This window comes from Belonocnema kinseyi, chromosome 10 (assembly GCF_010883055.1).
Source record: "Belonocnema kinseyi isolate 2016_QV_RU_SX_M_011 chromosome 10, B_treatae_v1, whole genome shotgun sequence".
Lineage (NCBI taxonomy): Eukaryota > Metazoa > Arthropoda > Insecta > Hymenoptera > Cynipidae > Belonocnema > Belonocnema kinseyi.
Window position 1 is genome coordinate 82525626 of NC_046666.1, and position 16476 is coordinate 82542101.

Genomic DNA, 16476 nt, shown 5'->3' on the forward strand with positions numbered 1-16476 from the left:
AAAAAACGCCACCTGCGTTTCTATACATTCATACAATATACATGCGTTATGCGCCATGAGTAGTATAAGTACCCCATTCACGTTTTTCTGGTATTTCCTGTCAGGAATCCCCGTGTAATTTTACATGGGGTGGCCTTCAGTCGTCTGTCCTCGCGTGTGATAGACAATTGCATATGGGCAGGAGGTAAAACAAGAGGTAATCGCCTATCAGAGTATTAAATATAATAATAACCAAGTGCGAAGAACAAAAAATTGACGTTATTGCTTTAAGATCTAATAAAAAAAATTGTTTGTACCATCAAAAGTTGTCAATTACTCAAACTCGAAAGAAAATCCCAAACATCTTTTTTCCCAGAACCGCAACATATATGTTATAAAGGTATGGGATTTTACAGTTTCGTTAATTTGCGTGCGAAATTTGTCTTTTGCGATCAAACTGACTAATGGGCTGGGCGTGGGTGTTGATAAGTAGCTCGTAAATTATTCTAAAATTTTAAAAGCCTGCTATGTGAGAGGTACTCCAGTTCTGACCGTAAAGTTCGGTGGCCCGAAACTTGGAATAAGTTGCCGGAAGTGAGACGGTTCTACGGCTGTGTGCTGTAAAGTCTCGCATGGTGAATTCACAGATAGCTTTGTTACAGTTATAAAAGCAGAAAAAGCAATAACTGTTTTGATACTATGAAGATAGAAGATTGTTGCCCTATTCTCGCGATAATGACCATTTCAGAATCTCTTCAGCCTTCACTGTGTCGTTTCGCGAAAATCATTCAATGGTGATTGTTGAAGCAAATTATAGCTGTTTCTAGTTGCAGATTCCTGTTACCCATATTTAGATGTTGGTGAATGACGGTGAGAGAAATCTGAAACTATTTTTATAATAATTAGAGCACTAAAAAAATATCTGGTTAAATTGACCAGAATTCTGGTTAAATGAACCCGTAATTTTTTTCTGGTCAGAGTGACCAGAATTCTGGTTAAATTAACCACAAATTCTGATTAAAACAATCAGAATTCTGATTACTTTAAACAGGTATATTTAAACAGAATTCTGATTGATTTAAGCAGACATTTTTTGAGTGAGGTTCGGATAAAGTAATCCAGCAGGAGTGCCTAACGGTGCACACGAGACGATAGTAAGTTAAGTTCATATATGATGTAGGAAAATATGATTGTAGAAATTCATATTTGTAGAAAAACGTAGAAATCCCATGTAGAAATTACTATCGGTATTTAGTAGGGCCCTGAATAGATTTCCTTATTTTTAATCGGGCGCTGTTCGGGGAAAATGGAAAGGGCCTGACTGGTTCTGTAACGCTGTTTTGGACAGGTTCCAGCTAGAACTTCTGAGCAGGCCCTAAAAAAAGTGCCCTTTTATCGCCTTACGATTCGTAGTGCCACCTCTAGACCCTTTCTATTACCTGAAAAATATTTAATTGATATGACAAAAAAGATATTAAAAAAATAATTAACAATTGATTGCGAGTATTTCGACTTTATATATTAATGATCCTATTTAGAGTAAATACATATATTACAAATAAAATTTCTAACGCTACGGAGTATCGAGCTCAAAAAATTCTTAAGTATCTTTTTCTAATTAAATATTTATTATTATACGATGGGATGTAAATGTAAAATATACGAACGGTTAACAGGAATATCAATAAAATAATTTTTAAATAAATCATTTTAATCCATTAAAATTTTTTGTCCTGTCATATTTCGTTTTTCCCCGTTTTAGACTACCCATACGAAACATGAAATTCTTATATAGAACCTGACAGGGCACCCAAAAGTTTTTTCTTGACTAGATATTCAGATTGGGGTCCCAGCCAGTTTGTTCTAGGCTAGATATTCAGATAGGGGCCCCATCGGAACCCAACTTCAATTAGAGAAAGATGGGGAAATTTCTGCGTGGGTTATATATGAAGTAAAAATCTTTTCTCCAACCTGTGGAATACTTATTTCATAAAAGAAGGTAAAAGCCAGATGTAATAAAAGTGGGGACAAATGTTGCCAACTTCATGTAATCGTGTGTTCACTCGCAGACATACTCCTGATTAGTAACTGAGATTATCAAATTATTTCATCTAAAGCGAGGAGCGAATCCTTTTTAATTTTAGAAACGATTATTTAATCCAGGCTTTCAATTTTTCATGTAATGTTTTGTCTTTCATTTGTAGGTTTTTATGTTTAAACTGTATTTTTAGAACCTACAGTAAACGATTTATAAGGAAAAAGTCCCTGTTCCGTTTTTCAAGCCCCTATTTTCCTGCGGAGGCTCCTCTGTGCGGTCACTTGTGTGCACCGGAAGTAGGAAGCCGCCTTGGTAGATTTGAGGAAAGATATCAAATTTTCTTCGAGACATTTGATCGACTTACGGCAACTGCGTCGTCAGCTGGGTAGCCTATAGCTCGAACCCAGAAATTAGGAATCACTTTTCAGGAATTATGTATAGTGGACGTCGATTGTTATGTAAGTATAGACTCATAAAAAAATAGGCTCCTCGGAATTAAAACTAAATTATTTAGATCTTGCGTTTTCAAATATTTATCCAACTCTTCCAATTAATATATTAATAAATTAATCTAAAAGAGAAAAATAAAACAGTTTCCTTATTTATTAATTTTGTCTATATTTTTTATTTAAAGAAAAATAATTTGGCTACTGGTAAATGAAATTAAAGGAATCTTGTAATTGTCCCGTACCCATAGGAGAAGATTCAGTCGGGAGGATTAGCGAGGCCGTAGGGTTAATTCGGGGCAAGAACTACTCGTTGATCCGTGACCTCAAGTGAGTTGCAGAGGCGGCAAAGTTGAATCACCCATTCATACGATTCATACTCTGCTCCTCGCTCTGCTTCTGGTCTTGTCTCTTGTCCACTTCCCATTTTCATAATTAACGATTAGGCGAAGTTGGATCTTCCGTTCTCTTCCAGCAATTAAACTGTCCCCAATCATTAAAAACACTATTCTCTCACAACTATTTTTCACCCACTTTCTTCTGCTAATTCTTCTGTAAATTCATTTGTTTAAACATCTACACTGACCAAAAAGGAGCATACATAACTTTTCGCACACTAAATGAGATGAGTTGGAAAATTGAAAAAATAAAATAGCAAGTGCATTGAAACCCTTCTATTGCGCTGGTTTTAGAGCTGGCCGTGGTATGGAACAAGTCCGAGAGACTACCGCTTTGGAAGTAAATGCTATTATTTGTGCACGCCTGAGCGGCCACCACACACTCGCCGCAGCACCTTTTACCTGTACCTATTTCCTACCTGCGGTGCGGCGTCAATTTTCGGAATGGCTATCTTAGGGATCGCGATCGGAAGTTTTCACGTTTTAATTTAAGACATTTTTGGTGTAATCTCACTTTCAAGTTCTTAAAACTGATTAATTTTGAATTAAAATGGCTCAATTGTTATTAAAAAGTTTCAAATTGCGAACAAATTCTAAGCTAAATAAACTTAATCATTTGAAATTTTTTAATTATCCTTCGAATTTGAATATCAAAATTTGAAAGATTTTGAATGCTTAAGAAAAACTAAAGTTATGAAGAATAAATAAGTATGTATCTACTTCAAAACGTATTTAATAAATAAAAAAAGTGAATGAAAAAATATACTCTGATAAGAATATTTTAAAAATTTGAATGTTCTAAATCCAACAATTGAAACTAGGAGACTTGAAATAAAAAATTTTTAAATTTTAGCGAGTAAAATTTAAAAAAATTCATTTATAGGCCTTTCAAAATTAAAATCTACCTTATTTAAAGTAAGGATTTCAAAACTTGAATATTTAAATTTAAAAATGTTCCACATTAAATATTTCACAATTTTTATACTAATCAGAAAATTTTTAAACATTCCGTTCAAATAGAAGTGCACTATGTTATACTAATCAGAAATCAAAATTTTTAATATTTCATCATTAAAAACCAAAGAATTTTGAATGGACAAAACTAGAGGTGTGAAAATTTAAAATCATTTCAAGATAAACAAAAATCATGTAGGGAAACAACAAAAATGGGAAATTAACAGCGAAGACTTTATAATTATAAATTATCTTCAATACAATGAATACAATTTGTTCCATGGACAAAGGAATAAGAGAGGCCTTGGCATGTCGGTATATCGGGGTTAACGCAACGAGCGGGGCTGTCTACCACCTTAGTGTACTAAACTGTTATTGTGAGAGAAAGAGCAGACTCTTCTCCTTCTCTCACTTACTTCCCATGCTTTTGTAGACCAACATGGTCTACTCCCCCTTGTAACTCCTATTACTATGTTCATGGTTTGTTGAAATCAAAAGGGACAACTAAATATAATCTGCACATGTGTGATTAGTTTATTATTGCAATCACGATACTACAAAATTATGTTAGCGAAGTATTTATCAGAAATTAAACTAGCTGTCTTCATTTACTTCCTCAGCAGTAATAATTAAAATATTGTCTTCACTCTCACGTTCTTAATTTGACAGCTTTAATGTAAGGATATAGTTTGAGTACTATGTTTAGAATATTTTGTGCAGGAGCTATGAAAAGTAAATTAGGTGAGTTAGTTAAGCTTCTGGCCTGTCAATTATTAGGCTTCAAGCTAAAATGAACGAGATAGTAAGTGACATGCTAGACACATAAATGTTATTATGTTATACAAATGGTAGACTTAGTGTTCAAATACTAATTTTAATTAAAGTAAAGGTTGATTTTTAAATATAAGTTAAAAAAAATGACTTTATTGGGGGCGCACTGAACTAAAATAGTTTCGATTGAGTTTAATTGCCGGTAAAACTTCTATGGACGATAACAAACTCTGATAAAGAGCAAAGGGCTCAGGGCCAATTTAATTAAATGACTCTCAGAGAAACTGCAAAGAATATGAAACTAGAAATTAGAAGAAAAAAATCTGTCTTGTTTCATTCAAATGTTTTTATAAACCATCTCCCAATTAATCTGTAATCGTTAAAAAAAGCCGTTACAGATTCCTTTATAATCCTTAAAATTTCTCTATAAATTTAGAGAATACACTCAAATGTTCATAAATATTTCTAAACTGTTCTACAATTTTCCAGAATCTTTAACAGTTTTACACAAGTTCCGAGCGCATTCCATGACTTTAAAAAAATGTATTTTCAGGAAGCAATTAACACTGCAATATTTCATAATATACAAGAAAGATTAGAAGAGGCTTAACTTTTTTAACAAGACATCATTATTTTGTAGAAAATAAGTAATATGTAAATATATAATAATGAAATGTACTCTGCTAATTTTGCATTATTTCTCAAAGTATTTAGTCGGAATTTAAAAAATAATAGGGGGAGCTGGAAAAGGAGCTATTTTGTACCGAAATTTGGTTAGGAATAGCCGGACTTTTTTCGATACGTGTAGACACTTATTGAATATAATTATACTGAACTAAAATTATTGGATTTTTCTGAAATAAAATGTCTTTAACTCCATAACGCAAAACAGGTGCGTACATTTCCACTTAAGATTCTCTTATCTTGGAAGCGAAAGTCTTACTCTCAGCTGATAATACTACGAACCATAATGATAAAATCGATAATGTCAGCTTAGATTGTTGTTTTTTGTGTAATGAATTCTTTCTAATACTCAATATTTTTGGAGAAAGAAATTACATATACCCATTTATAAATTAGAAGTGCGCAAAATTTCCAATTAGCCATAGTAGGTGTATTTATTTTATTTTTATTAATTAATACATTTTTTATAAATAAAGAGTTGAGAAACTTAAAACAGCATTTTAATTTTAAGACCAATGTTGGAATGATGATGTTTATTAAAGAAAAAACAAAATAATATGATTAAAATTATAAAATTAATTAAATACATATATAATTATTAACCTTATACTATTTGTTAAGCAAAATTTAGTTTCAAGGAAATTGGATATTCTTTTTACTAATTGATATGATAATTATCTGTAAATATTTAAAAATCGTAGCTCATCTCTATTTATGAAGTTATTCATTTTATGATTCATGCGAGAAATTCCCTTTAAATCCTGTTCTGAGATTAAACTTCGTGGAATTAAAAGAAAAATTGTTCAGCAAACATTATTTTCCAACCTTACACGAGTGAAACTCGAAATATCTCTTGTTATCAAAATGAATCATCGTGAAAGCATTAAATCTATTATTATTTTCTAATTTCGTGGCACTGAGAATTTTGAATAGGCACATTCATTATTTTTTCAGTCAATGTTGATAATCCATTCTACAGAAACATAACTCCGCGTTTTTAGTATTTAAGAATTAAATTGAGTCTAACAAAAAATGCTTCGAGGAGTCATCGTGGCTCAGTTGGTATAGTCCTATGTTTCAACACTGCAGCCTTGGCAGCCATGCTGCGCTGGCGCGAGTTCAATTCCCAAAGCAGGGAGCGAGGCTGGACGTGCTTTCAGAAAGCTTCGTTCCTTGGTATAAATACGCCAGAGATATCCTGCAGCTAATAATTAGCCCCATAGTACGGTCACAAATGACCCTGGCAGTTAATGCGACTAATACGGAAAAAATGCTCCAAATATTTATCAAAGCTCTGGATGCCATTGAAACTTTTGCAAGTCGGTTCTTCGCTTCAGATCAGGTAAAATTTTCCTATACCGAAAAAATATGTAACTATATTAATTCAATAATACCTTGAACTAATACGCTTCGCCTAAATTAGAACTGAGTATGTAAAAAAGTCGAACTGGATCTCTTCATTTAATTTGTAATTTTATCGGTTTGAGTACAGAACCGACGTTATAATAGCAATACCGAATTACATCGATTAAGTAAGTATTGGAATGGAGCAGGTCTTCACCTGGGTAGGGTATCGATTTACAGAACTCGAATTTGGGAGAATGAAATTTTGTCAGAAGAACGTTAACTTCAGAGCGGTAATGAAAATGGTTTCTTTACACAATAAAGCAACAGATGGTGATAAGCTAGTATTTGTATTGAGGGAAATTGTGTAAGTTTCAAAAATACATCTTGAACGAGAAAGTTTAGTTGAGAATTTAAATCGAATATACCTGGATGCATTTATAAAGATCTCTATGTACTAAAAATTGATCCTGGTTGTCCAGGTATAACAAATACATCTTCTACGAGGAAGTACGGTTGAAAATTGAAATTCAATATACCTGGATGATAAGAAAAAAGTATTGTCGTACTAAAATTGATCCTCGTTGTCCAGGTATATGAAATACATCTTCTCCGTGGATATTCGGTTGAGAATTGAAACATCATACACCCGGATGCTTTTATAAGGATCTCGTCGTACTAAAAATTTATCCTGATTGTCCAGGTATAAAAATACATTTTCTTCGAGAAAATATGGTTAAAAATTGGAAATCAATATACATGGATGATAATAAAGAGGTATAGTTGTACTAAAAATTGATTCTGGTTGTCCAGGTATAGCAAATACACCTTCTCCGAGGAAGTACGGTTGAAAATGGAAATTCAATATACCTGGATGATAATAAAAAGATATTGTCGTACTAAAAATTGATCCTCGTTGTCCAGGTATAAAAAATACATCTCCGAGGAAATATGGTTCAAAATTGGAATTCAATATACATGGATGATAATAAAAAGGTATCGTTGTAATAAAAATTAATCCTCGTTGTCCAGGTATAAGAAATAGATCATCTCCGCGGAAGTATGGTTGAAAATTGAAACTCAATATACCTGGATGATAATAAAAAGGTATTGTGGTACTAAAAATTGATCCTCGTTGTCCAGGTATAAAAAATACATCTCCGAGGAAATATGGTTCAAAATTGGAATTCAATATACATGGATGATAATAAAAAGGTATCGTTGTAATAAAAATTAATCCTCGTTGTCCAGGTATAAGAAATACATCATCTCCGCGGAAGTGTGGTTGAAAATTGAAACTCAATATACCTGGATGATAATAAAAAGGTATTGTCGTACTATAAATTGATCCTCGTTGTCCAGGTATAAGAAATACATCTTCTCCGAGGATATGCGGTTGAGAATTGAAACGTTATGCACCCGGATGCTTTTATGAGGATCTCGTCCTACCTAAAAATTTTTCTGATTGTCCAGGTATTAAAAATACATCTTCCACCAAAAGGTTTATCTAAGAATTAAGATCTAGGGTGCTCACATACTGTTATGAGAGGCTCATGATACTAAAAATCTCTACTGGTAATCCAGGTATAGAATGTACAACTTCTCCGAGGAAGCCTGGTTAATAATTGGAATTGAACATGCCGGGATGTTCTTCGTACTCAAAATTAATACTGGCCGTGGAGGTATTAAAATTATATTTTCCTCACAGAAGTTTCTTTATAAACAGAAATTGTAGATACCCGCACGAGTTTAAACAAATCTCGCATTTGCAATCAGTATGCCTGTTAGTTCAGATATTAATAATAAATCTTCCCCGAGAAGTTTTGTTATGCACTGAAATTTAAGATACTTAGATAATTTTTCGATGATCGGTCGTACTTGTAATCAATAATCCTGTAAGGGTCGGTTGAAAATACACGTAACACTGCCCCCCCCCCCCCTAAAGTATCGTCTTTTTCATAGTAAGTATATGTAACTTTAAAATTAACACAACGTTTGAGTTTATCTCCCCTACCCTTAAAAAATGTTATTATTTTTTTAAGATCCCTTATTCCGGGAAATAAAAATAAATCTTCTCCGAGGAAGTTTGCTCAAGTACGGTAATTGAAAATAACCAGATAATTTTTCATAGGTTTCGTCGTACTAATAATTAATAAGTACAACGTTTAAAAAAATCTCGATTGTTTTAAGACTTTATTTTCAAATATTATTTATTTCTTTATAATATTATTTTCAGAAAAATTTTCACCTGAAAAAGGCACAATAGCATTGCCGAAACGTTGTTGTAAACGCTATTCTAGAATAAATGATCTTATAAACGATGTGATATGAAGTTAAAATTATATTTAATTTCAAAGTTGGATTAATTGATTTAACTTAGAGAATTTGGTGTGAGGGAAATTTCTTGTTCTTCATCAAGTTCGATCACCCTATTTTTCTTTATACTCTGAGAAGTCGCCTTTTTTTGAAACCGTTGCCTCTTTTTTTTCAAGGACAAGAGTTTCTCCGCAATCGTGTCTGGGCCGATTAATTCCTATATTCAATCAATTTTATGGTTATTTCGAATATTTTATTATATTAGATGACATTACATGAATTGGAATTTGGTGTTATCAGTCAAAATAAAAAATTTTGTTAACTTTAGCACATTAACAGAATTTTTGATAAAATGCTGAATAATAAAAAAGCGTTTAGCATATTACACAGTGTTTTACAACCTTTTATAGATTCATAACCATTTTAAATGAGCGGGCTCTACACTTTGGAAGCACAAAATCTCTCAGTGACGTGCATTCTTTTAGAGTAAATTAGGATACACTTCTTTTTCTAACTTGAGAAAGAAAAAATTATATAAAAAGTTTGCAAACCTAGACAAGTTGTCCAAAAATCGCCCTTTCTCTTTTGTGATATCGGTTTTATTTGAAAAAAAAATTCCAGCATTTTAATTTTTACGAAAAAAAATTTTCGTGGCCTTAAAAATAGTTTACGCATTATAAAGCTGATGAAATGCCTTCCTTATATAAGCAAAGAACTTTTTGAAAGTGCTGACAAAAATATGAGAGGTGAGGTTCTTCAGAAAAAGTTTTTCAATGTCTTTTTCAAATTTTAAAAACATACAAAAATTTTTTTGGAAAATTCCACATTTTCTATACGCTGTAATATTTTTAGAAACTTTTGGCTTTCATAAGAAAGGCACTTTATTAGTCTTATGCAGGTTAAACCATTTTTAAGGACAGGAAAAAATTTGTTATCTTTAAAATAGAATGTTCCAATTTTTCTCTTAAACTTAAACGAAGCAAGAGATCATAAAAGAGAAAGAGAAATTTTCTAAAGAAATTTTTTAGATGTAATTTGATAATCTAAATGAAGTCAAATACTATACGTGTTGCAACAAAAATTGGTGTTTTTTTTTTTGAAGGTCAAAATTCAAAATACGTAATTTTCTCTAAAAAAAGAAACATATTTCGTCGATGAGAGATTTTGCGATTTGAGGTGTATATCTGTCTCATTTGAAATTAACTCGGTCTAAAATTTTAAATTATTGTACAATACTTTCTTCCAGAAGGTTGAATAACCTCCCAGATTGTATTAAGGCAATGAATGTATGACCAATTCGCGTGGTTCCTACCTTATACAGACTTTTTTTGTAATAACTCATACCCGCAGAAAATACGAGATTTCAAGTTGAACATTTCGAAACTGAGCTAAGAAGCACTACAAAAGTTTTACTTAGGATCAGATAAGTTTTTCTTAGTGCCTTTTATTTAATTTCTTAACACTTCTACCTAAAATCTTATATTTTATGGATACGAGTTATTATTACAAAATGGTGTACAAGGAATTGCACTCAATTCTCGATATTAGAACAATTTCGGACATGTGTTTCATTGGCCTTGATCCTGAATTAGGGGACTTAAAACGTAAATAAGCAGGGTCGCATGAATCATTGCTGTTCAATTTGGACGAATAAAGCACCCAAGCTGATGCAACTAACGCGCTGTAAATGCGGCTCTCGAGCTGTTAGTCACGCTTGGCTGAGCACTTCCTCTCTTTCGTACCCGCGGCTCCTCTCGGCATGAAACTACGGAGGCCATCAGTTCTAACAATATCGTAAACTAGGCGTTCTTATATCGGGAGTTTAGTGTATTCTGTTAAACAATACATAATCTTTAGAACAATATATATTTTTGTTTATTCATCTTCCTCTTCAAATTAAACTAATTTTTGTATTTACCGGGTTCAATGCATTTTCTTTATTGTTTTCATCTTCTGTACAGTTACTGGCCGAAACTCCATGAACTGCTTGAAGATGCATTCGCAGATCAAAAGGCGTTGACATGATTTGCCTACAGATTCGACACTCCCTTCTTAGTTTTTTTTTGCTTCCCTATTTTGTTTTCTTGGAGGGTAGAAGGAAGATATTTGGACAGACGGTTTGTTTCTAAAGAGGTCGCAGTTAATGATTCCGATGGGCCAGCAGACGGTTCAGGTGGTCTAGCAGACGTCCCAGGCAGTACAGTACATGATTTAAATGGTCCAGAAAAAGATTTGGGTGGCCCAAAAAACGATTCAGATCTCTCAGCCTCATCATGCGAAATAAAGAGATCTGGAATGCTTAAAGGATTTTGGCTCTCATCCTCGGCGTTAAGCTTGTGCGCACTTGCAAGGTGACACAAGGACGCCAATCTTGTTTCGTAAACATTGTCGCAAAGTACGCAAGGATACTTTGAACGTTTTTCCAAAACCTCTGCTGACCCAGCGATTTCTGCAATGGACTGTTTCTTCAGAGCTGCCAGACCTATAATATCTGTTATGGTCCTAGGTACAGTTTCTCTTGGTAGAACGTCTGGTACATTTTCTGATTCAGTTTCTGATATCGCTTCTGGTAGAACTCCTGATGCAGGCATTGTAATCTACTGATGAAGAACAGCAAAGTCTAAGGAGCAATGTTACAGATTAGAACGGAATGGGGGAAAGAGGATAGGGTAGGAAGGGTTGAAAGGAGTAGAGCAGGTTATCTTGCACTGGTGCATTCCAAGAGCACTCCGACTTGCACCGAAGCGAGTCGGAGTGTGAAGGAAGAAGTAAGAAGGAGCAGGTCGGAGCTCCTTGGAGTTCACCAGTGCAGGATAACCTAGAGATCCTCTAGGGAGAGTTGAAACACGTTTCCCCCTCCAATAGTCGCCGCTGTACTGGAACTTTGATATTTTCAGGGGGCGCGAAATGTTTTATTTTTTATTAATTCTTTTGTTTATGAAAATTTTGAAGCATATGTGTTTCAAAGTGAATATTATTTTTCTCTAACCTTAACAACTAACATTCCCAATAATTTATTATGTTTTTATACGAGTGTTGTCTATATTATGTATTAAATCCTTTTAATAATAAAATGGTGATTTGAAATAGCACCAACTCGTGCCAGTCAGAACTTATAAAAGTTTAACTAGTTCCGGTACAGCGGCGCCAATCAGATTTGGAGTACCCCATGTCTTAACTCTTCTTTGAGGTTCTCTAGGATAACCGAATACGCTATAACCGTGAGCCTCGATCGTGTGTAGAACTACCTCGAACTCCGTTGACGCTTAAAAATTACAAACGCTACACTTAAATTGTGCGTTTATATTTTTGGTTGCCATTGTTGTGCAGGTATGCTGATGAACTTCCTCGTAACAGGTCTTGTATTTTTTGCAGGCTGCTAATCCGTGCAGTTGCACTAGGTGTCTTCACAAGTAATGCATTCTTGCGAACGTTCTCCGACACTTCGGACAAGGCACACTTCTCTCGTCAGTTACAAGGCAGAATCTTTTTTCGAGTTTCATATTCCTCACAGCCAAAAGAGTGTCGTTATCAGCAGCCTCTCCAGGGATTTCGATGGGCACTACATATGCATGAAGACATTAGGTTATTATGTACGGTATTTTCATTTCAAACTTTGTGGTACAGGTCCTCTATTTCTATTTTATCGTTTTTATTTATTTATTGTTTTTTTGTCAATGCCTTCAAAATGCATGCATTCAATTTTCATACACATAAAATGATCCCCTTTTACATTAACATCATAGAAATTAATTTTTTGCAAATTTTTAAAAACATTTCTGAAGGAAAATAATATTTTTCGTTACTGTTTTCACATTCTTTTATCAAAACTAACTTTCACTTTAATTTACTTATCGTAACTTTTTAAAGCCAGACTTTCTATCGTTTTTTTAAAGAAAATATAAAGCAACAAAGATAATTTTTTTTAAACGGTTTAAAAATTTCCATTGAATGATGTTCAATGATAATAATGTAACACGAGATGGTGGTATATAGTATACGCGGAAATAGAATGATTAATATTGAACCAAGAAAATATTATTACGAATGTTGCCCTCATTCGTAATGATACTTTCTTCATTCAATGATAATTTTTGTCCGTGTATGAAAATTTAGGATGATTCTAAACATTTAGGTAGGCTTTACGTGAATCAAATGGTTCAGTCTGAAAGTACTAACTTGGAAATAGAAAGAGGGAGCTGGAAAAGGGAAAAGAAGCTGGTAAAAGGAAGAGCAACTGTTTAAGGGAAGAGGACGTGCCTTTTGTCCGGACGTATAGACATTACCAAAAAGGTAATGCTTGCATTTGAAAAACAATGAGGAAATTAAATGTAAAAATAATATGTTTAATACCTTCGCCACTGACAAGATTTTCTATGCTCTTGGTGAATTCGGCTGTCAGGCCAAGCATTTGATCTAGGAGTTCTTTGCAATTTTGCAACTTATATTGCTCCACATGATCCTGTTTAAGAAAAACCGAAAGTTCAGCCCACATCGTGTGTACCTTTTTTTCGCGCATTATGTCTTCGTGGTTTTGCTTCACTGTTGCCTTTCCGAAGGATTTAGCATGCAGGAAATTGAGATGCGCATCTTTAGCCATATTTATAACACCGACTAAAATAAATGGCAAACAGCAAAATTGTGACATGAAAGAACAAAATAAGAACAAGTGCGAAATTTCATCGAGAGCAGGTGCTTGGGTCATATCTAAATCTCTATGTGGGGAGGGGAGGTAAGGGTGGGTTAAATATTAAAGTTATCAGTATCCGAAGCGCCGGAGTTTTTTCTAGAGGGGGATTTTACAAAGATTTCGCAAAGATTCCAAAAGTTTTCGTGTAGATTTAAAAGATTTCATAAAGACTTCTATAATTTCATAAAGATTTCAGATAGATTTCAAAGGGTGAATAAAGATTTCAATGATTCCCTAATAATTTGCCTAAGATTTCGTATAGATCTCAAACGCTGGACAAAGACTTCAATCATTTCTTTAAGATTTCACAAAGATTTTAATCATTTCAGAAATACTACCGAACACTAAAAAAATATTTCAAACATTTCGCAAAGATTTTTAGAGAATTCACAAATATTTCACAAAGATTTCACAAAGACTTAAATGGTTTACCAAACATTTCACAAAGATTTAAGATACACTCCTATTGCAAACACTGCACAAAGTTTTCTAATGATTTCACAAATATTTCTACGATTTCGGATAGGTTTTAAATATTTCAATGATTTCTTAAAGATTTAAAAAAGATTGAAGTAATTTTACAAAGTTTGCAATGATATCACAAAGATTTTATTAAAGTTTTACAAAAATTTCATATATTTTGCAAAGATTTCAAATATATTAAAAAGATTTCTCAAAGATTCCAGATAGATTAAGAAGATTGAAGAATGCAAGAAATAATTGAAAGATTCGCAGTTCCGACGATCCGATTAATTTAATCATTAGATTTCAGAAGTAGGCAAATCAATACTTTGCCCTTCTCTGGTCAATTTCTAGGAGGGGGCATTGCCTCCTGTGCCCCTAGGGATCCACCGCCCCTGATTAGTATATGTTTATTTCGTAGACGCTTCCCTCCAATCCCTAAAAAACTTGGAAGGATTTGATCAAACCGTGATATGAAGTATTAAGTCAATTTCCAAAAAATTCAAAATTTCCTTTCGCATGTTAATTAAATAGGACTTTAAAGTGCCCAGTGGCTCGTGTTACTATTTGAATTTCGAAAAAATACGGATTTTCTTTCCACAAAAATAAAATATTTGGTAGGGAGGGGGAGGGGGGTTATTACCTTCTGAAGTGAAAAGAAATTTGCAATGCATTTTTATATACATGGTGGCGAAAAAGTATGGAAACCCTTCGAAATCTCTGTGGTTTGCTAAAGAAAGTCTAGGTCATACCGTAGGTAATTTTCAACTAGGAATCCAATGATGACCTTGGATTTGACCTTCAACCTCATTTTCAAAGTCATTTTCAGGTCAGCTTTATTTTCTAAATGGGAACCCTTATTTTTGATGTCAGAATCGAAAAAAACGGGACATTTTACGTCCGGGTATCTGTTTAGGTAAACTGTTAAGGTGACCTCTACAGGACTAATAAAGGTCAAGGTACGCTGTCATAGGACCTCGTAGAAATTTTGCAGAATTATTGAGAAAACCGAGGTTCAAGATCAAATCCAGGGTCACCGTTGGATTTCGCATTAAAAGTTACCTAGGGTATGACCGTACTTTTTTTCTCAATAATTCTCAGAGATTCCTACGAGGCCCTATGACAGCGTACTTTGACCTTTATTACACTTGTAAAATTTTCTGCTCTTTTTTATTCTGGCATCAAAAATAGGTGTACCAATTAAAAACAAAACAAAGCCGACCTCAAAATGACCTTGAAAATGAGGTTTAAGATTAACAAACATATATAAAAAACATACATGACATATATCTTAACATATATACATAAACATATCTAATGTTCGCGCATCTACTATAAAGCTCGAAATAACTACTTAGGGGGCTTCCATAAACCACGAGGAGCAATATTGGCCACTTTTGGACCCCTATCTCCCCTCCTAGGTTGCTACGTGGTATACAGAAGGCCCCTAATTGACAATTTAATGTATTTTGTTAAAAATGGTTTTTGTTTTTGTAAAGAGTTAATCTTTCTAGTTTAAAAATCTATTATTTGGTTTAAAATTGATAAATAAAAAAATATATATATTTTTGGACTTATTATTATTTTGAGTCAGAATCTTTCTGTTTTCAGGTCATGCGTTTTGTTAAACACCTAAGTGTAAAACTAAGTTGCTAGAACTCGACCCCCCCCCCAATGTTGATCAAATGGGCTTTCGCCCCCCCCCCAAGAAACAACGTGGTTTAGGAAGGCCCCTAATAGTATAAATTTACTGTTAAACAGGAACGAAATTTTTTTAATAGGTGAAAAGGGTTCTCAACATTTTATATTTACAACTATAATTATCATCTGAAAACTCTGTAGCAATGAAGAAATGTTGTACAATATTACCGAGAAAAACAAGTGTCCTTGGACAGACTCCCATCATGGTGTTTAATCCACGATGATACCATTCTATCCCTCCGTTTGTTGTGTGGGGGAGTTCGTACACCGAGATTCTTTTTGGCGTCACTTTCTTCATGCAGTACTAGGCAGTCTGGTAAGTCCCTGAAAAATGAAACACGGAGACGTTTTTTGGCCAAAGTCGGTTTTATTTTTCAACATACTCTCCTTTTAGGTCGATACAGCGAGTGCAACGATTTTCTAACTTTTAGATACCGTCCGAAAAGTACTCGATCGGAAGGTCTCCAAAATACGCCTCAGTTTCAGCTATGAGCTCCTCATTTGAGTAAAAACGCTTACCGGTGAGCCATCTCTTCAGGTTAGCGAACAAGTAATAGTCGCTGGGGGCCAGGTCTGGTGAATAGGGTGGCCGAGGAACCAATTCGAAGCCGATTTCATGCAATTTTGCTTGTGCAACTAAGAATGAATGAACAGGCGCATTGTCGTGATGATAAAGCGGTTTTTTCTTCTTCA

At 33.8% G+C, this 16476-nt stretch overlaps 1 protein-coding gene and 1 long non-coding RNA gene across 4 annotated transcripts in view; one reads left to right on the top strand and one right to left on the bottom strand.

The window, feature by feature from the left end:
* LOC117181609 (protein bark beetle) overlaps nucleotides 1-16476 on the top strand; it is an 89445-nt gene that overhangs the window by 22718 nt on the left and 50251 nt on the right. The gene's annotated exons all lie outside the window — the stretch shown is intronic.
* Nucleotides 9042-12457, bottom strand: LOC117181610. 2 transcript variants are annotated; one of them, XR_004468141.1, is made up of 3 exons: nucleotides 12179-12457; nucleotides 10849-11550; nucleotides 9042-9147 (listed from the first exon to the last, which is right to left on the bottom strand). It is a non-coding gene; the product is annotated as an uncharacterized LOC117181610 (long non-coding RNA). The 2 variants fall into 2 exon arrangements; XR_004468140.1 differs by lacking the exon at nucleotides 9042-9147 and adding an exon at nucleotides 10412-10762.